Source organism: Coloeus monedula (assembly GCF_965178545.1).
Source record: "Coloeus monedula genome assembly, chromosome: 1".
NCBI classification, from domain to species: Eukaryota; Metazoa; Chordata; class Aves; order Passeriformes; family Corvidae; genus Coloeus; species Coloeus monedula.
The window spans coordinates 88,625,848-88,649,074 of record NC_138781.1 but is presented as its reverse complement, the minus strand read 5'-3'; the positions used below and the strand labels follow the sequence as shown (position 1 = coordinate 88,649,074).

The following is a 23,227-nucleotide window of genomic DNA, read 5'->3' as shown; positions in this document are numbered from 1 at the left end:
GCGCGGCGGGCGCCGTTAGCACCGGAGCCGGCGGCAGCAGCGCGGACAGGCGGGCAGAAGTTTTCTCCGCAGATCCCTCCCGCAGCCCGGGGACGCCTTGCAGAGGCGCGAACGTCCCCGTTCGTGTTGGGTGTGTTTTGCCTGTTTTTTCTTTTTTTTTTTTTAACTTGTTTAATTGCCTTTTTTTTTTAAAATATATATTTGATTTTTAATTTAATTTTTTTCAGTTTAATTTTTTTCTTTTGTTATTGTTGGTTTTGAGGCGCGTGGCTCCGAGAGCTCGCTCTCCCCCGCCCGCGCCCCACTCCACCCCGCCGCCCGGAGGATCCCCCTCCCCGCCCGCGCTCCTGTCCCCGCCACCGCCGCGCACGACCCTTCCCCCGACCCCCTGCGCCCGCCCCAAACTTGGCGGGTGCGTGGCGCCCGGCGGGGACGGTGCCGGCCGCCCGCCCGCCCAGCAGGTAAGGGGCCGGGGGACGGCGCGGGGTGCGCAGGGGGGCGGCGGCTGCTGCTGCCTCTGGGGAGCCGCAGCGGGGGGAGGCCGGGCCGGGGTGGGTGAGGGCTCGCCGGCTCCTCGGTGGCGGAGGCCGGTGGGAGGAGGAGGAGGAGAGCAAACTTCCTTTTCCTGGGGCCGCCGGCGAGCCCCCCCCAGTGCCCGCGGGGAGCGCCCCCCGCGCACCGCCCGCCGCCCGGCGCGGAGCCCCCGGGGTCGGACGGCGTTCGGGCCGCGGCCGCGGGGCTCCGGGGATCGGCCCTTTTCCCCGTCTCGGGGCTTCCTTGCCGCGTTTTGTTTGCTCGCCTGCTGCGCGCCTCGCCCCGGCGGTGCCGGGCTTTGCCGTCGCCCCGCGCTGGAGGAGAGCGAAGACCTGCCCCGCCAGCTGCTGGTGGTGCTGCTGCCGCCCAAACTCCCCGGTGTTCCCCGCGCTGCGTTCATCGTTGCGGGAGAGCTGGCGGATGGGCAGTTCGCAGAAATGCCACCCCGGAGTGCTGCCACCTTCCTGCTCATCCGCGGCGGGGATGTGCGGCGGCAGCCGGGCGGCCGTGTGCCCGCGAGGAGCGGCCCTGCCGCGCCCCCGCCGTGCCGAGAGCCCGTGGATAGCCCGGGAGACCCTCCCTGGGGGAAGTGCGGGGCTTCTCCTGCCCCAGCTCCCCGCCGCGGAGAGCCGCGCACGCATGGCTCTCATTGTATAACTGTGGTACTGCAAACCGGGGCTGAAACCGTGGCATCTTTATAAGAACAGTTTGCAGTTAATTGGTTTGGCAGATGAACTCCTGCACAATCCTCTTGCCCGCTTCTGTTGCTTAAGTGCCAGCGCCCCCTCCCACCCCTTTCCCCCCTTTTCCCCGCTTTCCTTTGAAGCGTCACATAACTCTGTATTACCAGCAGGATGGAAAGTGCTGATTCAGCAGCCAGGAGCCCCACTCCATCTGAAGTGGTGGTCTGCCTGAAATGCTCCCATTTGTTGAAATGGGAACATGTGTTGCTGGTATGTCAAAGCAGCATTGATCAGGTTTTCTAAAACAGACCCAAAGAAGGTGGTTTGCTTTTCCCTTCACTAAGGCAGAATGAATTTGGGTTTGGGGTGAAGCAAGAGAGGGCAGGATAGAAGGGATGTGAGCGTCTGCCACCTTAAGTTGTGCTTCTAAGGGACAGCTGAAATTGTTTTGCTTTGTAAAGGTGCTTATGTGTTTTAACGGAGATGTTGCGGGATGCGTAGCAAGGATGCATTAATACTCCAGCTCCATCTATTCCTGTGTTTTGAGGCTAGTAGTTGTACTTACAGCTCTAGAAAAGGTACAGAGAAGGGCAACAAGGCTAATCCTGGGATTAAAGGGAGTGAGTTATGAGGACAGGTTAAAAAAAACCACCACAAACACATGGAGATTAGAACACCTGCTTGGAAAAGGGGAAATATGCTTGAAACTTTAAATGAGAGCTCTGACTGTGCTTGACGATTGTTTTGGGGCTGAGGCAGGGTGCAGGAGGTAAGCAGGATGCTCTTCCCATGCTGTTAGTCTTCCTGCAGGGCTTAACCTCTCAGTGCAGCATAAGAAGGAGAGCTGCTCCAGAGCCGTATTCCTCTGGCTACTTTTGTACGGGTATATGTTAATATCAGAGCTGCTTAGGTTTTCTTTCTCCAACACCGGACTCTTGCTAGAATCCTGCACAGTGTAGAGCAAACAGCAGAGCCTGAAGAGTGCTCTTTGGTAGCCTTACTGCGAACAGTAAACGGATAGAGCAGCAGACCCTGATGCTTGCCTCTGGTGATCATTTTACCCTGTTATAGTCTGATTTATTTTCTTCACTTGGAGGTTATTTGTTTTTAAAGTAGGTCTTGTTTGCCCTGGCTACATATTAAAGATCTTGTGGTGCTTCCATGGTTTTCCTTTGTTTTGTTAATCAAACTATCCCCTCTCCTAACACTGTGTGAGTTGGCTTTTATCCTCACATACAGCCACACCTGGATTTCAGTAGCTCATTCCTGTGTTTTTTATTACGTAGTCCAAAAGTATTGCCTAAATGCAAAATGGATCTCTGCATCTCAGTTCTGCTGAAGTGTATAGTGTGCACTCTGTGAATAAAACAAGTGTTTGCAGCCCTCTGTCTTGCGAGTGCTTAAATGACTCCAGCAAGAATTGTCACAAAGATTTTTTAGAAATCTTTGGTCATGTTCTCATCTGTGCTTGGGATGTAAATGGGCAAAAAGTATCTGGATCTTTCTGGCAAAGGTATCCTTCCAAGGCAGGGAGTTCCCAGCTGGCAGAGGAGAGGCATAGCTGGGTCATGCACTGCTTCTGCCAGCAGCACCAGAGTGTTGCACTGGGAATTTGTTTTCTGACAGCCCCAAACTAGCAGATGTCCCTCTAGACTACGAGGCACTGTCAGCTTCCCTGGGCGTGCGTAGCAGTGGCAGCAGGCAAACTGAGGGGCTCCCGGGTAGTGTCACTCTGGGTGGGACCCTGCTGTCACTCCCTTTTGCTGTGCCTGTCTACATGTGGTTAGGGAGGTGACCATGCTATATGAGGCCAGATTTCTAGGTATAACTTCTGCTTAGACCAGCTCAGATCTGTCTTGGGAAGTATGTGTGTATGTTTGTGTGTGAAATGCACTCAGGTGCTTCTTCAGACCACTGAAATGGGGGGTGGGGGAGTAGCTGGAGGGGCACCTTTTGATGTCCAGTGGTATGCATTTTTAGGATGCATTTAAGTGTTTGCTCAATTAAAAATTGCACTGGTTGCAGAAAACACTGTGGTGAAACCCACTACTATTTTCTGCTGGCCTTTTTATTCTAAACCTCTGAGTGAACTTTATTAATGGGGTCAGGGGAAAAGCTTTTTGTCACTTTAAGCCAACATTTTTGTCGAAACTAAGACTAAGGAAGCCTGCTTTTCTTTGGATTTATCTCAGCTATGAGAATGTTGATGCTAGTTCATAGTGCAGTGTTTCTTAAATGTGCCCACCTGGCCCAGTGTTTTCACAAACAAGGAAGATAACTCCTGAGACCTCTGCCTCTGTCAGGCTTGCATGCAGCTTGCCAACTGGCTTGGCTACAGTGTGATTGCATAAGCCTCCTTCTGTAGGAAAGCAGGCTAAGAAGTTGGGATTGTTTTTCTTGGAAACTGGACCTGCTCCTGGCCATGTCCAAAATACACCAGTTGCAACTGTTCACCCAGGGAAATCTAGGAATGGAGATCCTTTACCGAAAAGTTGAAAGCCCACAATCTTTTTTAGGAATTACAAGGAACGAAGTTATCAAGGAACCCTTTATTGTCATAGAGCTTTATTTACAGGTCTGCTGTCCTTGCACTGCCTGCTGGTCAGGAGAGCATGTTGCAGTCTAAACTTGGATGTGGCAAAGTAGTCTTGATTCCCTTTTTCTCCCAAACCAGTGGTTGTTTTGAAACATAATGTTATGAAGTAAACAGATGTCACCTCACTGACTTCTCTTTCTTTATACATGTTGAACTGTGCACTTCTGAACTAGTGCTGTGCCAGGTCTTTCCTATTCTCATGCCATCTGTTGAATTGGACAGCAGTTCCCCCTTTAGCTCAATATGGCTCCTCTGTCTCATTGTGGATTTGGAGAGTACTATCCTAGAAAGCCAGGTTCCACTATGGGTGCATCATTAAAGAAAACTGTTGATCAGTATGAGGCATCCTGTCTACAAACAGTCTCTTAATGTCTTCAGTGATGAAACAACCGAAATAGCCTGACTTTATAAGATTTGGTTGGATGTATTTGACATTCCCTTTTCTTACATGCTTTATTTCCCTGGATACCATCTTGTCAGCAGGTACCTGGTGTAGAGAGACAGACACTACATTTTTCGTACAGGTACATTCATCTGAAAATGGTGGTGTTTATGGTTTCTAGCAGCTTTTGGACTTCAGATGTACATAGGAGCACTGAATCAGTGCCAAGGTATCCTGAAACTCTTTAATAAAGAGATGTTCACATTCACACTAATATGCATCCATTGACTGAAAACTTCTTTCCCTCCTTGCCTTCCTAGAGTCCTTCATAAGTCGTAGATGGACCAGTTAATGCAGAGCAGATGGACATGGGTCTCAGGACTCAAGGCACTGCAAGTTCATCCCCTGCTTTAGAGTAGTGCCCTTGTGAACAGTTCTGTTTTTCCTGGTCTCTGTAACAGAAAAGACCAGAGATTTCTGATTGATGGTGAGGAGTCACTCACAAAAGTAGGAGATTTTGAGCGCTGGGTGAGTCACCTTCTGTTAGAAGGTGGCAACAGCTTTATGGCTGCTGCTTGGGTTTTTACAGGCAAGCAACCTGTAGTGGCATTGACCAGAGACTCAGGTGTAGATTGAACAAAAATATAGTCAGGACGAATTAAGGATGTGTTCTTCGAAGCCCAACACTAATGCTCGTTTACAAGTCAAGAGAGCTTTTAATGAAATCTGCTAATTGCATCCCAGTTAGTTAACCCATGGGGAATGCAGGTTACCACTCCTGAATGGGTGCAGCAAAAGCTGTCTGTCATGAAGATCAGTTGTTCTAAAGTGGATGATCTTTTTAGCAGAGTAGGACACCTTCTTCAGTATCATGGATTATACAACATGTAAGTACTGCTGTAAATTAGTGTGAGGGACCTTCTTCCTGAATCCTTTCAGAAATCTTTGGTAAGTTGTTATATCCCTGGGTATCAAATGATAACTTTGGGGAGAGTAAAATGGTTGAGGAAAATGTATAGTTCTCTGACATATGATATGAAGTAAAAATATGGGTTATATCAAGCTTGTATTTTGCCAAACTAGATCTAGAATAATCTAGGTGCATGGCATGAAAGTCTACCTGATTGACACTGAGAGAGGTGAAATGTGTCTTTCCTGGAAATCTTTGCAGCTTTCAAGACTGCGGTCTTTGAGTTTATGCTGTTTCAGGTATGATGGGATAAGGCATATTTGCTGGAATAGTTTGACCTCTTGGAGAAAGGATCAGCAGTGAGAAACTCCCCCTTTACCACATGATGATGGAACAGACTGTTTATTCTTCCCCTAAGTAATAACTGGGGAGAGGGTGAGTGGGGTTGCAAGTCTTAATTATACTGTGCAGTGTGTTTATGAAAAAGCTTTGGGACGATGGGGATAGTCACAGTCCTTGGATGTGGAGGTGGTGAGTGTCCCAGACAAACTTACTGGGAGCACCACTACCATCTCTGCATTCTCTTGTGCGCAGATGCTGTAGAATATTTGGGAAAGAATTACGGTGCCCTATTTCTGTTGTATTCTTTTGCTGGACTCCAGGGGAAGACTGCAAGAGGTTTTCCCATTATCTTACCCTCCTGCTGTTGAGCTGTCATCCTTAGGCCAACAGCAACAAGTTGAGCAGCTATGTTTATCTTAGTGCTCAATAATTGCATTAATGGTTGCAATATTAACCATTGGACGGTTTTGTTGCTCTAGCTGTAATATTCAAACAATGCATTTCTTAGTGAGTCTGTTGTAGCTTTTTTGGAGGCCAAACCCAAGGACCATGGGGACGTTCCAAAAAAGACAGTTTTGCACAGACAGGGCATGATGAATGGGGTAATTGTAAACATATGTTTGGTTAAACCACAAGCAAATCAACCTCTCATTCTTCCCAGCCTCCATCAATGCCAGCTTCTACTAGCTCACAACAGGACAAAAATAGGAAATTACTTTCCTGGCAGACAAACCATAGAGGAAATACCATGCCATCCTGTTGGAATAAGCCTATAGCCCAGTGGGAAGGAGCTCTCCTGCTGAGCAGGAGTGGGGATTTCTACATTTGTTCACACAGTAAACATCAGAGTGTGGTCCTTGCACTCCCTTGATGCTCTTGCTGCAGAATTTTGTGTCAGCAGAGAAATCTGAGAAACTGAGCGTCCTCATTCAAGCTGAGCCTATGGTTGCTGAAGGCAGCTAAGAAAGGGTGGATAATACTCCATGAGACCAGTATCATTCTTCCATTATGCATCCCTGGTGAGAAAATCAATAAGCAGGGAGAATCTGTAAGTCTGTAGACTCTTTTCATGGTAGAGATTAGCATGTGATGAACACTTAGAAACTTCTTTCAGTGCCCAGTGTCTAAATTCTGCCTTATTGATGACTTGATTGAGTGGCTATAGCTCTGTCCAAACTTACGTTGTTAGTTTGTAGCATGAACTAAGTTTTCATGAGTTACTTTTTTACTTTGCTTGACTTTATTTCTAGGTCATCTTCAGGTGTTAATTTAAATTTTGGAACTATGAGGAAGGGAATCCATAAAATGTCACTCAGATCTTTCGCTGCTGATGTCGCTGTTAGTGAATGATCTGTGGTTCTGCGATTCTGATTTGACACTTAAATGTAGTTTTGGTCGGGGAGTTGCAACTGGGCTCTGTGTGCATGCTTCATATATTTGTAGATGTCAAAACTAACTGGCAGCAAGGATTTGAATCCTTTACTAGAGAAAAAACTGCTAGAAAAATTTTCCCAGATACTGATTCTAGTGGAGGATAGTAGGACAAGAAAGTTGTATATTAGAAAGGATTAGAGCAGGAGTTTTCAAGTCTGAAATAAAAATGGGGAGGTGATTTTATTTTTTTCCTCCCTTCTTTCTTCTTTTCTTCTTTTCCGTGATGTTCATCTCTGTCAAACTACTAGGTATGGATTCAGATAGGAGAATGTTCTCTCTCCTTAAATGGGAATTGAGAGAGGGGGTGAGAAGGACTGGGGGAAGGTAAAATCTGTAGGTTGGTCTTGCTTAGTGTACTGTTAAAGCTCTGAGCATCCTTGGAAAGGAATGAGGAGCTTTTATTATATCAAAGCACAAGTGTGGAATTAAACTTCAAGGAGTTGGAAAAGCTAAAAATTCAGAAGGCTTTGGCACAAGACAGAAATATCACAAGCTTTCTTAAAAGGCCTGCTTCCCCTTCTGGCTCGAATGTATTAAAGTCCATTTAGGAGAATGTTAAGGGAGAAATACGTATTGCAAGGCTATCGATTCTTTCTGAATTAATGTCTTGTGGGGGATCATTCTTCATTCTAATAGCTACTCCTGCTGACATCACCCGAGATGTCGGGATTATGTCAGAATTCAAGCCTTGATATTGTGCAGAACAATGGCTCAAGTGCTGGCAGATGCTTTCTTGATGGCTTAGGTTGCTTTTGTTTATCCTGTCCATCTCTAACTGTGATGTTCCAGTTACTGTACATGGTCACAGCAAGAGATGTAGTAAACAATATCCAAGAGAAGCCTATCTGTGCAGCATGATTGTGAGGACAAAATACTTCTTGCCTCTGCATCTTATGCTAGAGGCAGATTTGCCATAATCTACATGCAGAACGCATGCATTTTTAACACTTTATGAAAAAGCTCACCAGCTGTAACATTGTCATCTTTTGTTTTGTTCTGTTATTTGTTGTATTATTTTGTTTGTCATTCCAGGAATTCTGAAGTCCGAAAAGTTGAGGCCAAAAGGGGGTGGGTTTTGTGGTGGAGGCTTTTTTTCCCCCCTGGTCTGTTGGTTGGTTTGTTGTTGTTCTTTGGTTTGCTTTTTTTCCCTCCCTGGCTGTTGGGCACCTAGTTTTAGTGTTTAAATGATGATTATAATGAAGGCCCTTCTTCCCTTAGCCAGGCAGCTAAATGCTGCACAGTTGTTCACTCACTTTCCTCCACATCACTGGGACAGTGAGGAGAATTGAAAAGAAGGCAAAACTGGTGGCTTGAGATAAAGACAGTGTAGTAGAACAGAAAAGGAAGGTAAAATAATAACTAAAAAACAGTATACAAGCAAGTGGTGAACAGTGTAATCGCTCAGCACCTGCTGATTGATGCCCACCCAGTCTCCAAGCAACAGGCCACTGCCTCCCAGCCAACTCTCCCCAGTTTTTTTGTTCAGCATGATGCCATATAGTATGGAATATTCCTTTGGCCAGTTTGGGTCAGCTGTCCCGGCTGTATCCCTTCCCAGCCTGTTGTTCACCCCAAGCCTCCTCACTGGTGGGGTGAGAAGCTGAAGAGCTGTTGACTTGGTGCGAGCACTGCACAGCAACGACTACAACATCAGTGTGTTATCAGTATTATTCTCATCCTAAATCCAAAACACAGTGCTGTACCAGCTTCTAGAAAGAAAATAATTGTACCTCAGTTGAAACCAGGACAGCCCTGTGAGGGGAAAGCAATCAAAATAGCCCTTTACCATGGTCTAGAAACAACTAGACTGGAATGTCGCAGTCTATACTGACTTTCATGAACTGATTCTTTTGATGCACTTTACTGGTAGGCTATTATAACATTACACAGTAGTCATCACATTTAGCAGCTGAAAGGGTTTCCAAGAGGCATTGGGTTTACTTTCCAAAAGGCTTCAGGAGAACTGAGCAGTGAGACTGAGATGAGCTGTAGGAGTGGAGAGCAAATGCTGTTCAAGTTGCTGACATCTCTAATGTGTACTCAGACTTATTTCACATTCGGCATGCATTTTTTTGTTCTAGAGCTGACGCTAAAAAAGGTCAGGAAAAATCTCTGTGGAGCTCCTTGCTAGCAGAGGTGGATTACACCGTTAACACACGGGAAGTCAGAGGAGCATTGCAAAGGCTGCTGCAGCTGCTGCAGTTTAGGTGTGTGGTAACAGTTGTAACACCTGGTTGAGTTGTTGGAAAACTTTCCTCCTCAGTGGTCTTTGAAAAACAGTATTGATACCAGCCTTCAGTGGAAGAATGGCATTGCAAGATGTCTTGCTAATCTTAACCTTAACTAATTTTGGTAAATGTGTAATTTGTCTTCATTTACTTGTTAATGGTTCAACTCTTCTTCCCAGGAGCAGAAGTAGTTCTCACAGGTGTTTGGAAAATGGATTATTTTAAAAAATTCAGTGAAAGAGTTCTGTGCTGTAACAGCCTGACTTCGTTTTGCATGTATTCATCTCTGAGAACTTCTTGGGTCCCTCATGTCCAACAGTCCAGCTCTTCCTTAATAAGATTTATTCACCAGGGGTCTCATTTAAGTTCATGTGAGCTAAGGTGACATATCTATGGGTGATGTGAAGTTGCCTTCCAGCTCAATTTGACAGTGCTCAACTTTGGTAGAGTTTCAGGGAGACAGCACACCTGCAGCTGTCAGAGAGGCAGATCACTTTTACCTCTTTGAGTGTTGAAACACTAATTTTTTGTGTGTGTCTACAATTTGAAGAGGTGAAGAAACTTCTCCCCTAGAAGAGAGGCAGATCTTCATTTCTCAAGGGATGTGGGCCATGTTAAGAGCTCACTGTTACCGAAAGATGATTATGTTTTTGTTGGAGTGTTTGGGTGTCTTACCTTGGGCCAGCTTGGTGGTTTGCTACGTGTGTGCATGGCTGACTCTCTAACTGGGTAGAAAAGCTATACTGTGTACTTGTTTTTCCTGAGGTTGGTTTTCTTCTGGGTTAAAGGATAGGATCAGTTCTTGGAAGCATGTGATGGGGCAGCTAAGGTGAGGTGCCCTTCCAGGGAAAGGAAGAGGAACAAGAAAGAGAAGAATAGGTCCCATCTCTTTTCAGTGGCAGCAAACTGCTGGGCCAGCTTGGCAACCCAGCAATTATTTTTTTTTTTCCTTTGTGCATTTCAACAAATCTTATGGAGCTACACAAACAAGCAAGCTAAAGACTAGACCTGGCTTTGTAGAGGGTTTCCAGAGCCTGCTTGTGTTTGCAAGCTTTACCTGTTGAAGGGAGTTTTCTGCAATGTGTGGGGGTTAACCTTGTGTTTGATATCTTTGCTGCCCTGGAATGTGGATGAAAGCGATGTTCGCCTTAATTTTACTGCTTTTTTTGATAAAATGGACCTATGTTGCTGGGCTGTTTTCTTAAAATGAATATGAAATATGTCAGTGCTAGGTGGGGTTTTTTATTGAGCAACTCAGCCGTAACAAAAATGTTACTATTGCTCTTGTACATTTAAAGAAGATAAAAATATCACCTTCACAGTTTCAGAAGATTATGTAAGGTATGTGTAGCTGTATCTTATTATATGATCGTCATAAAACAGAGCAACTGAGGAAGTAACTGGTAATAAATCCATCATTATTCATATTACGAGAAATAGCAAGCATAATAGCTGTTCAAACACCAGAGATTTGGTTGACTTGCTCTGAAACGTAGTGGTAAAACATACTTGTTTCAGACCAGTTACCAGCTGAAATGTTTTTTTTTCCTGGAATGTCTCATCTGTTCCCAGTCTCAGAATCCTAGATCTGCCTCTGAGCTGGTTTAGCCGTTCTGCTCTGATCAAGAAGGATTTCTGTAGCCAAAGTCAAATAAAGGCATTTGAGGTGAGTGCTCTGGAGTCTGCTAGGAAGTGGTCTTGATGGCTGTGGGGCAGATCTTGCCCGTGAACTCCTGTGACTCTTGAGGGGCTGCCTTAGAGCTGCAATTTCTCATCCCTGCTAAGGCTGGCCTGCTTTAGCCTGAAAAAAACCCAACCAACCAACAACCCTGCAGACTGAAAACCAAAATAAGTTCTTCAGTAATTATTATTCTTGTCTGTGGTAAATGTGGAATGATTTTAGGAGCAAGGTGACATGTCATGGATTTTCTTCATTTTACCAAACAGAGTTTGGGAAGGCCTGGAGTTCAGGTTCTTGGGTTCAGGATTGCACAGCAGTGACTGGGGTTTCTCTTCAGAAACATTTCTGAGTAGTGTTTTCCATAATTTTATCACAAAAATGATTGAGTTTTGACTAGCTTAGTCTTTCTGGCTGGATACCAATTCCATTATATTGTGGACTCTTGGATGGAGGAAGGGATCTTTTCTCAGCCTTTATTGCAGGGACTTGCCTCATCTAGAAACAGTTTCTCTCTCTTGCAAGGTAATTTGGAGAATGACAAAATGTGTATTAAATGTTCTCCCCATGCCCTGTGTTTTACTTTGAGCATTCTCAGTCAGCTGCTGAATGAACTTCAGGTTTTATAACAAATGCTACTCATAATGCTTCAGTTGCTTTGCGTAGCTGTGTTAGATTTTGGGGCTGTTGAGGTGAAGGAAGTAATGAACGAGCAGTAATTTCATGGGCACACTAATGTGGTTGCATACAAATAGCAAGTTTGTTCCTCTTCTCAGGATATCTGGACAACTTGTATGCTTGCCTTCAGCCATGTCACATCTGTACTGACTTTGGCAGTGGTTCAGAGAAGACTCATCCAGCCAGAGAAGCATTCATGGGATGAGTACTTTTTAAAATTAATTGTTTTATTTATTTTCTTTTAAAGTGTGTGGGGACTGAAGCTTTCTTCCTGTGTGCAACTGTGGCTTGTCTAAAGTCAGTGTTTGACTACAGATCAGGCGGTGTGGTCAGAGTGAATTTTTGCCTAAACCTGTGTTAGAGCCATAAATTGTTGCATTGTGTGGGCAGTGATCATCCAGTACCTGGTCTTAGTCACCTCTTCCTGCCAATATCCTCTACTTCTGCAGCTGTAACTGTGAAACCAAGCAAGGAATTGTGTGTATTGTGTGAGGAGCTCAAGAACTCTTTAAATTCTGACTTACCATTTTGAAAGCCTGGAGGTTTCTGAGGTGGAACACATATATGTATAGTCTTTTTTTTGGTTTCTGAGAGAGGTGTATCTCCTCTGCAGTTCAATGAATGTTACATCCACCACTTCTTTGGAATCCCTGGGACGTTAGGACGAAGCGTTTCAGCAACGTGGTGTATGCAGGGCTGGTTTGTGTTGAAGTTCTGAGTGGGGCTGGGGGCTGCCGGGCTTGGTAGTAGTGTGGAAGCTTTGCAGGGCTGTGGCTGTGTGTGGAGCTGAGAGGCTTGGAGCAGGGAGCTTCGGGTTAAGTCTTTGTATAGTCTTCTGGGATCCTTTTAAAAGTAGTGCTTTAACGGGGTAACTCAGGGCACCTGATACCTTAGCCTCAAGTGAGGTCCCAAGAAGACCAAGGGACTGCAAGGTTTTAATAAAAGTGATTTTCACCCAAGGTGCTGTCTCTGAAATCCATTAGCAGTTTAAAATTAACCAAATATTCTGGGTAGCTTAAATTAATTTTTATGACTTTCTGCCACTTTTATTAGACGAGTCTCTTTACAACTGTGTTGCTTTAAGTGCAGCCTGGATCATGAATGTTTTATTTTATCAATGGAGATGATTTTGTAGCATGGCAGTAATCTTCCTAAAGATTTGCCTGGTCAATGAAGAAGTAACAGCATTTGTAAAAACTAAAGCAGAGTAGCTTTATCCTGAAGTAGCTGTATCCTAACACTGACCTAACCTATAAAGCTTTGAATTATCATGTCATCTTCCACTGGGAAACACCACAAGATCTCCTGCCCTTTTGCATCCTGTAAGAAAGAATCGAGCCATCTCATTATTAGGGAGGAAAAGCTGAATACAGACTAGAGATGTAAAATTTATCTAAGAATATAAATGAAGGCCAACTAAAAATGGTTGGATCTTTTTTTTATTGTGATACATACCAAAAAAGAAATATTAGAAACCATTTCAGTCTGGTTTTCAGCATTTGATTAACAGTTTCTAAGTGACCTCTCTGCTCATATGTGTGTTTTGTAGCATTGGGAGGGGAGAGGGAAAGCTGCCTTAAAGGAGAGAGTTTAGGAGCCATGCTGAGAACCTAGAAGAGGAGGCACAAAGAAGGGCAGTATTGATGCAACTCAACTTTTTCATCCTCTTGATCTTTTGGAGTTTCTTTCCCTTCTCATAGTGCATCCACTTCTTAGCAGTGTGAGAGGAGAAGGAATCAAATTGACTTCCACAGTCATGTGTGTCTTTCTAGTGTGATATGGAGAAAAGGCAAAGTAGGCTGCACCCCCACCCTCCTCTGGTGAAGATGATGTGATGGGTGGGGAAATGTCTTAACTCACAGCATGGCTAAATCATGGCTCTGAAAAAGATTACTGATATGATTGTCTTTTTGGAGTAATGCTAACACTTTCTTGGAGCTGCTGTGAGGCATCTGTATGAGAGAAGCCCGCAGTTTTTGGTGGATGTGTTTTGCCTGTGTGATGGTTGTATCACTCTGTGTTTGCTCCCACGTCCCAGCTCGTGGAAGTTAAATTCTCTCAGAGATGATGGCTTCTCCAAAGGTGGAGGAAGTGTTAGGAAAAAAATGGGGAGAGAAGGAGTATTTATACCACAGTGCATAGTAAACATCCTGCTTGTGATACAGGTAGCTAAGTCATGTCTAAAACTTGGCCTGGCTTCTGTCCTGGTCTAAACCACAAGTGTTACTTTTGAGTGGATGTTTATGTGCTGGGTGTCTTGTGGCCTGGTGGCCGTTTGGACAGCCAGGGATTCCAGGGATAACCACATGGTGAGGCACCTGAGCAAAAGTGCTTCTGCTGAATGCAAACAGTGGCACAGTGGAACTCCATGAAATGGCAGTGTGTGCTTACCTTTCTTGACTTAAATTGTCTACACCGATTGATTTTATTTTTTAAAATCATTTTATTTTTCCTTCTTCTATTTTCCAGCCCTGTCACTCTTTAGGAGTGACTTGTGCTTTGCCTTTGTGGACTGTCAGCCTCATGCTCCAAGATCCCAGTATCTGCAGTTGTAAATGTGCAAAGTGGAGAGCAGAGGGTCATTCCTGATGGAGAGGGATGGGCACTGCCACTAATCCTGTAAATCCACAGTGGGTCCCTCCCATGCACAGAAACCTGATCTTAACTCCTACATCTTCCTTTGCTGTGATATTTACATATAATTCCTTCTTCTTAAAACGAGAGGGAATTGGATCTAGTCAGATTTGAGGAAAACTGCATGAGCTAGCCTTATGAATATTTATCTCTGCATCAGCATCTTACTCAGGGATACTCAAGAAAAGATGACAAATGACTGTCTTTTTGACATGCACAGTATAAAGCAAATGCAATTTCAAAGCCTCCCTTAAGCCTCTGTGGCATGCTTAAATATCTTCCAGTTGCATGGTTAAAGGCTGAAATAGGTCTTGTACCCAGGAGTGTTGGATTTGGGAGATTTGTGAAATGCCTATCCCCAGCTACTTCCATTGATGCAAATGGTGGAGGTCAAAGTGGTGTATGTGGAGAGGGGTTGGAGAGAGAAAATTGGCTAAATAAGATGATAGTGCTTGCAGTTATGTCTAATCAGAGTTCATTTCCTGTAGATATTCCCAGAGGTTTTGCATAGTGAGAACAAATGCAAATGCAGTTTGGAATACACTGGTGCTCACAGTCCATGAGCTAAAAAAAAAAAAAATTGAAGGGATTGAGGTTTTGTTGGTTACCCCTGCCCCCCCCCAAACTTCCAGATATGCTTGCTACTGAGTAAGTGTTAGTGCCAAGCTGCAGAGTGATAGGATTGCATCTTTCAGTACTGACTGAGTTAGCTGTCCTGGGGTAGCCATGTATAGATTATTATCTTCCACCCTCTTCTGCAAGAAGAAATTTCTCTGTTCCATGTATCCTTCAAAAGCCTGACGGGCAGTGGAACCATAAGATTTTGATCCACAGCTTGTAGATTGAGGCTAAGCATTAAAAAATGCACATAGACATTACAGTCAAAGTGATGTTTCTGCTATTTGTCCTCCAGAATAAGACTGAACAGTAAAATTCTTAGGGCTTGAGGGTATGGCCCACGTGCTTCTCTCCTGTCAGGTTCTGGTTTGTTTGTAGTGTTAGGACATAGCTGGATCCGTGTATCAACAGAGGCAAGTGCCTGTGTTAGACTTTAAAAGATACTTTAACACCTAAGGTTTTAACTTGGTTGGGATTTTCTTTTTTTTTTTTTTTTTTGGGTCATTTGAGCCCTGAAGGTTACAGTGGGTATGCAGCTTGTTGGTATTCTCATTTTGGGTACTGTGCTTTGAAGAAAGAGAGGAGACAATGCATCTGTTAAGCTTATTTTTCTTGTAGCACAGTGCTAGATCTGGAGAGGAGACTTTACACAGGTCAACTAGTCGAGGAAAAGCTGGAGTGTAGGTGTGTTTCTGACGGCAGCTTGGTGGCAGCGGTTGGGAAAACTGCTTATTCCTCACAGATCTTGGCTGTCGACTCTCTGGGGTTTTTTTGCCCCTTTATCAGTTTTGACTTGGTGCTTCTCTTTTATCTTTTCCCTATGCCCTCACTCCACCCAGTACAGTAATGTTTTCCTAAATCTTTGCTTTTTAAACCTTTCTGTTTCTTCTCAAAGTTGTGGGCATGGAGAACATAGTATTCCCTCTTTTCTTTGCAGCACGCTTTCATAGATTTGAAAGATTTCATCATGACCCTTACTTTTGCTTCTTTTGGCTGAGCTCCAGTTAATTCTGTTTTTTCTTTTTTCCTCCCAGATGTCATGTTTTTCTAATTCTGTGATGTTCCTATTGCTTTTGCTTGGATTCTTTCCAGTTGATCTTTTCCGAAATTTGCTGAAGATCGGGTACAGCTTCGTGCTGGAAGCTTTATCAGCCACAAGTAGAGCAGAACTGTTGCTTCATGATTCTCACATATGTTCCTCTCTACATTCCTCTATGGTATTTGCCTCTTTCTCAACAAAGAATTTTCTAGTTTCTAAAACTTGCTTTGAATTAAGTCTTCCAGCAAGCTGACTGCTTAAAGTTAGCAGCTTCCCCAAGTTTAATGAGTGTCATTTTCTCCTTCATTGTATAGATCATTAGTGTTAGAATAGTGTGGGACCAGGGCAGATCTCTGCAAAGGTTATTCAGTATGTCAGGCTATTTTGTGAGTATTTCAGGTTTTTTTGGCGTTCCAAGTAGATACAAGTCAGTGCAGTTGCCCAGTCACTTTCAAATCTGCCATAAGATGACTGTTTGCATTGATAACAGTATGACAAAGTTTTCTTATCTTTTGGTAAGAATGCAGTTTGAATCTTTTGATGTGGTTTCGCTAATGTCAAGATTCAGATTCAGTGTCTGCTGCTTCTGTGTTCCTAAAATACATTATTCTGACGTAGCAGGATGTTGAGTTGGTTTGACTTGGCTTATACATGAACAACCAGTTTTTGTTGAGTTTAATCTTTTATTTTCTTTTTGGCCCTAGAAATGGGTTTAATGGCAAATGTGTGAATTAAGCAACAAGTATCATTCTTAATGTTTTTCTTTCCACTCCTTTCCCCTCCCACTTCTGTAGGAAATCACTGTTTGCCATTCTCCAGCCTCTGCTACCTTCTCAATCCACTATGAACTTTCAAAAATGACTGCTAATGATGTGAAGCATTAAAAAAACAGAATCCAAACTGTTCAATTCATTACTGAGTTTCATGAAAACCAGCTAATTTGAGAGAAAGCTGATTCATCTCTTTATTTTTTCTTCTCTCTCCTATCATCACTAGTAATAGTTTGAGTTTGTTGTTGTTGGGGGCTTTCTTGTTGTGGTTCTTTTGTTTTTTAGTGGGGTGGTTTTTTTTGGTTGGTTGGGTTTTTGTGGGTTTTTTGTGGTTTTTTTCTCTTCTTTTGGGTTTTTTTTTGAGTGGTTTTGGGGTTTTTTTTTGGGGGGGGGGGGGTTTTGTTTTGGTTTTTGTTTTGGTCTTGTTACCTGTAGTATTTTTGAGAAGGTGTTGAGTTAGCTGACCTTTCCCTTAATTATTATTTTATTGCTGTGGAATTGCAGAATGAGTTTTTGATGTGTCTTGTTTCACTTTCACTTATTTTGGTATTGCAATAATTGTCTGCAGGCTGTTGCTCTTTTAGTGGAGTGCAGATGGATGGACTTTGCTTGACCTGTCTACCTAACGAGGCAGACAGACTAACTGTTGCTTGCTTTTTGTCTTAGGTGGGCAACCGTAAAACTTAAATATCTTGGGTCTGAGGATTAACTAAAATCTGGAGATGAGAGAGAATGAACACTCAGTGGCAGAAGGCTCTCTTCAAATACAAAGCAAATTCTTTCATCCAGAATGAATATACTGAAATGGTTAAAGGGCAAATGCCAACAGGCTGAATTTTTGCCTCAGCTTTTTTGTCAGACTTGGGTTTGAGAACAACATTTAGTTTGTGCCCCTGGTCAGCCCAGCCGTAATTCAGAAGCCATGAAACGTTTTATATATGTTGCTTCTGCTACTGTCTGAGATTAGAATAATTGAAAATAGAAAGTACTGAAATATACTGATGAACCCAAAATGACTAGATAATGATATGATAAACTACAGGCTTAGTCTTGTGTCACCACCAGATCTAGAAGTGTGTTGGATAAGGGGATGTTGACAGAGTGGAGAGAGTGAACAATGCTAATGCTGTTCACAAAATAAGAACCCTTCTGAAAAGGAACGTACAGTTTCAAGAACAGATGGTCTAGTGGTAATAGAGACTAACAAATTTTTGTTGGCTGGCAGCCGTCTTTCAGGTTAGGATTTTGTCTTTAAAGCTCTTTCATAGAGTTGACTTCCTTGCTGCAAAGTACTTGGTAAAAGGACAGAGTAAATTCCTCCTGGGAACTTGTTCTTCCTGGTCTAACAAAAACGAGATTACAGTGGAAACACAAGGTGAGGGACAGTCAGCTCACGGTGACAGGTAGGCTTTGTTGAAGCAGCCTATGGATATTTTGGATTTTGTTCTGCTCCCTGCACTCCAGAATTAGCATGCTGCAGGACGGTTGTCACCCCTGTGATGGAAGGTGGGAAGACTGACTTGGGAGCATGCACAGGTCTTGCTTTGATTGATTTCTTCTGCAGAAGAAGCATATTGTTTGTGAGACAGAGCTTACATAATCCTCCTTCTGTGGTGTGTGTAAACATATTTAACACAGGCCTTTTGTTTCTTGACTAGTTTAAATTTAATAGGGTATGTACAGTGTGGAAGGGGACAGAAGAGGGGTGAGTTAGAATGCATTTTGGATTTATCCTCTCCTCCAGTAGCCCAGAACTTGTATGGACTCAAACCAAGCAAAATGGAGATTTAATAATCCCATTCTTATCTTCTATCTGTGCCCTAAAAGCAAACTGACTGTCTCTAACTAATCAGTGGTATTGCAACCCTCAGTCTTCCTTTGCCGGGTTTATTCTCTTGTTGCACAGTAGCTGGGAGAAAGGCTTTAAATGCAGAATTAGCGTGTAAGCCTGTGCCATTTTTGGCTGGCTGTTAATGTTTAAAGTCTTTAAAGTTGCCCTCTAAAGACAAGGCAGAAGAACAAACGTTGTCCTGGGTATGTGGCATGTGTGTTCTTGTTTAATATCGGAATTTGTGGTATGGCCAGGGATGCTTGCCAGCTTTGGCAGTACAGGGCACAGTTCAGACACTTAAGTACTGTACTAAAAATAACAGGACTATTTTAGACTGGGACCCAATTAGGGAGAGAATAACTTGTTGCTTTGCAATCAGTAATCTGAAGTAGCAGGCAGGCTGCAATGCGCACGTAAACTTGGCTGTTCTGCGTGTGGAGTTGCCAGTTTTGACACTGCTTCCTCGCTGTTTTCCTTAGATGCTTTTCCAGAGGTTAAAAAAAACCTCAAAAAACCCCCAAATACCCTTCCTCTTAAGGCAGGCTTTATGTGCTTTAGTTCACATTTTGATATTGCAGTGTTTAATAGCATTACAGCTCCTAATCCGCCAGTGTTGGTGTGCGAAATTCCTAGAAGGCAGGGAGCGGGAGGTGAGGAGAGGTGCTCTCCCTGACACAGCGAGTGAGCTTCACTCTGCCCCACAGAAGGGCAGCAAGGGTGAATCTGGGCAGTCAAGGAGCAGAGGGGCTGTTTGAACACAGTTGCTTTTCCCTTGGTTTGCCTCCTGGGAATGGAGAAGCAGAGAGTATGGTTCCCGAAATTTGTTGCTGCTGCTACTTAGTTTTCTGTGTCAAGAAATACAGTGAAAATGACTTGCACATTTATCCTCCTGAAACAAAGCATTACTTTACACTTCACTAGTTTCTCTCTGATGGTTTTATTTTTGGTGATGCTGCTGGCTGCCACCTTCTATTAGACCACTTGGATTTCAGTGAAGCAAGTTAGAGGAATCTTAATTTCTCAGTGTACAGTGTGTGTGGGGCGATGGGGAAGGGATAAGCATGCTCCAGCATCCAAATCCCCTGGTCTTGGAGGGCTTTCAAGTGATTGGCTGCATCTGATCACAGTTTTCTGCCACTGCTCAGAGTGGGGTTGTGGATGAAGGAATGCTTTATGGAGCCTTACGCAAACGCTGCGTTGGATAGACTTGAGCTGATGCTCGAGATGAAAGCAAAATGCACCTAAAATTTCTATTTTTGTAGATGTCTTTCTAGCATGCTATTTTGAGAACATGAAAAAGCCAGGATCTTTCTGGTGTTGTGACTCTCATGCTGTTTTGAAAGTAGCTCTACATTTTTTTTCAAAATAAAAAGCTGATAAGAGGTGTTCAAGGCTTTTTTCAGCTGTGGTCTCTTAGCAGCTTTCAGTATGGTGTTGGCCTTAAGTTGTGATTTTGGGAGGACTTAATCAGGTTTCCTTAATCATGCAGAAATCATGTACTTTAAAACCTTAGATTTCAATTTGCTCTTGTCCTGGCCTGAAAAGAAAAGGAGGGGTCTTCCTAGATGCCCATTATGAAAACAGCACCTTTGTATTCAGTGTTAAAACGTATCTCATCATGGATGTAGTAGACTCCCAGGGAAATAGTGGGAGAGGCACTTTGGCGAAGCGGATCACGTTGTGTGTTGCGGAGAGCCAGCATTTAGGCATGTGCTTGTCAACTTGTGGGCTACATGTATTCTACCTTCTGCATACTGCAGCAGCCTGCAGGACTTGCTGTTTAAAGTAAATGTTACATGGAGGATGCCTAGCAACTGTAGTTTTTAGGTCTGTGCCAAATAGTTAAAGGTGCAAATCTGTTAGATTGGTGCAGTGTTTTCTGGAGGATGCAGTGTGGCAGTGCTGAGGTGGTGCTTCGGCACCGCGGTGATGTGGCTGTTCCTCCAGCTCTCCTTCACCACCATCCCCATTAGGTTAATGTCTAGTGCCCACAGTTCTCAGCCAGGAATATTAATTAAAAAAGAAAAATGTTGGTTTGAATTGCAGTTGCTTAGGTGGAAAGACTGCAAGGAGTTTTTCTCTGCTTTTAGACCCTTCTGCTTCATGGTGAGCTGTGCTGCAGTTATCTGGAGTGTGCACATCTATTACTATCATTGCTATCCCTTATGAGCTGTCTCCAGTGCTTGCCTATATTATTATTATTTTAACACCTTCATTAATCCAGTCACCCCTCGGAAAAGATTTTCATGTTTCCTATCGATTTCAGATTTTCTGAATTTTTCTTTTGAGGGGGAATGCTTATTCTCTGGGCACTTTTTCCATATCCTCTATAACTGACTTGATGTCTGCCTTCTTTTCCCTCAGCTGTCTCTTTTCTGTGCCAAATGATCCAGGGCTGTTAGTTTCTGCTCTAGGAATTCCTCTTCTCTGTACTCTTTCTAATTCTGTTTTACCCTTTCAATGTCATAACAGCCCACAGTTTTCAAGAAGTGGGTGTGCCCTGGATTTAATGACTTGTCATGATTCTGCTTTGCTTGTGGCAGTTCCTTGATTCTTAATACTGTATTTCCTTGTGAGGTATTGTCTGTTTTCTTTTCCTCCCCTCCCTTTTTCCTCCAAGATGATACTTCAAACAAGACTTCAGACTCCTGACACTTACTTCAGTGGTACACACAGGCAGGGTTATTTTTCTAGCACATTGGCTTGACTTTGTGAAAATTAAATCAGAGTTGCCCTTTTGGCTACCCATTTGCCTGTGATCATGAGATCGTTCTGCTGTGCTTTGCATGAAGCTCCAGCTCTGACTGAACACACCATACTGCTGGCAAACCTCATGTCACCTCCCTGGTTGTCACATTTGAGAGAGCTTAAGGATGTGTTGAAAAGAATGGCCACTCTGGTAATTCTGAAGACTCCTTGTATGGAAAAAAGCTCCATGTTTTCCTACCTTTTTGGCTCGATATTAAGGGGGGAACCACTCCTGCAAGGTGCAGCAGCTCAGGTCCTTTTAAGAGTCACTAGGGTTAATACTGAGTATTGTGTCTCATTTATACAGTGTCATAATAAACCTTGGGTAGATCTGAGTAATAACTTCTGCAGAAGGTGTACTGACTCTTGCTCATGCTATCTAACTGATTATTCATGTCTGTGTTACCTAGTTTTAGCTAGTTCTTTCAGAAAAGAAGTTTTTTCCTGATTTTTAAGTTCCCTGGATTTACCTTGAACTCATTTCTAAAAACTGACATAACTTAGCATCTTTCATGCTATGTCCAAGTCCCTTTAGGTATGACAGGGTATCTATAGCAATTAACAGCTTGGTAGTTTGATGTTTTCCTTTAGAAATCTTAACTGAATTCCTTCATTGTGCAATTTATAACAACGTTTTAATGTTGCTCTTAAAATGTGATCTGTGAGTGGTTATTTAGTATACATGGTGCCTGGTTGGCTTCTTTATTTTGACTTTTTTTAATGAATAAATGTAGTATCTCTTAAGGAACTAAAACCAAAACAGTCCTTAACTTTTCTTTCTGTCACGAGTCCTTGAAGGTGTTTGCAGTTAAGGTGAGTTTTGACGTGAGAGGTGGGGGAAAGACTTGATTTCCTGTATGTTGCAGCAGAGCTGGTAGCTGATGCCATTCTAGTCTGGTTTTGGGTTAAATCTTGTGCACCAAGTTCACTCCAGGCATTTACTTGAAGGCAACTGTAAACATGAAATTGATCTTCACTCTCCTGACTTCTGGGGCTCCTGCCTTAGGTTGTAGGGCATTCCTGTTACAGCATCAGTACATCCTGTGTTGCATTTCTGAACTTGTGTCCCTCCTCTGCCTTGCCTGGTCTCAAATTACTGGGACAGCAAGTTAACATCTTCGAGTACACTTGGCAGAACAAAGTCAGAGGAATGTACTTCTTGGTTAGAAAACTTAAATCTTCAAGTTCTGCAGCAAAAAGATGGATATAAAATTTCCACACCTGAGTAAGAAGTCAGGCAAGCTTCCCACTAGCAAAGGAAAAGACTTGGGAAGCTCTCATGTATCTTTTGCAATGTTTCTAGCACATAATTAAATGCTGCTTTTTTGTCCAGTCTGAGAGCTTGTTTATGAAACCTAATATTGCCCTATGAAACTCAACACTCTGCTTCTTAATACTACAGCTTTAGTGATGCTCAATGAGGTGGACGGGGTGCTTTGTGTATCAGCTGTTTCAGGCGTCGTGAAGGCTAAATGCAGCACTTCCTTAGCTGGCACTTGGAAGCTTCACCCGTTCCCGGGGAGGGGGAAGAAATGTCAGTGTCAAGGCTCAACCCTGTAGCAGATGCATCCCTCAAAAAAATAAATAAAACAGCTGAGTCATTCGTTCATTCTCTTTCTTCCATGCTGCTGGCCAATCCCAGTACCCTTGTATTTCACACTGGAGGGAGAAGGCAGACAATACTGTCTTTTATTATTCATACCCTGAAGCTCACTATCTTCTTCACAAAATACGGGTGGCGTCTGTCTGTCTCCACTTCATGGGAAAGATTAACAACAATTAAGGTCAGCAATTAAGGTTGTGAAAACCTTTGAATAACTGCAACATCTGTTCTTACACTAGAATAAATAAAATAAAGCTGGAGCTCTAATTGCCAACAGAGTACTTGCTCATATCTGTTTTGTAATGGTGGGCTTGTGAAATTCATGTTGTTAACTGGTCCCTCGATGGCCAGCATCACTGGTCAGCAGTCAGTGCAAACTGGCCCACTTTAGCCAAGAGCCACATGCTGAAAGTGAGGGTGCAGGATGAGAAGTGGGAATTGTGTGTAAAATGTGAGGCACTGTGGCAGTGGGGGTCAGATGGTTCCTGAGATGGCTGTGGGATGTTGTCAGCCCCTTAC

At 43.5% G+C, this 23,227-nt stretch overlaps 1 protein-coding gene across 3 annotated transcripts in view; it reads left to right on the top strand.

Annotated features, from left to right (window-relative positions):
* Nucleotides 1–13: 13 nt before the first annotated feature.
* GRB10 (growth factor receptor bound protein 10) overlaps nucleotides 14–23,227 on the top strand; it is a 145,672-nt gene continuing 122,458 nt past the window's right edge. Inside the window, exon 1 of one of the 3 annotated variants that reach the window (XM_082295568.1) lies at nucleotides 14–130. The gene's annotated coding sequence lies outside the window, so the exon portion shown is untranslated. Of the gene's footprint in view, nucleotides 131–172; nucleotides 462–23,227 lie in introns of those variants that run through there. The other 2 variants (XM_082295569.1, XM_082295567.1) reach the window with 2 other exon arrangements.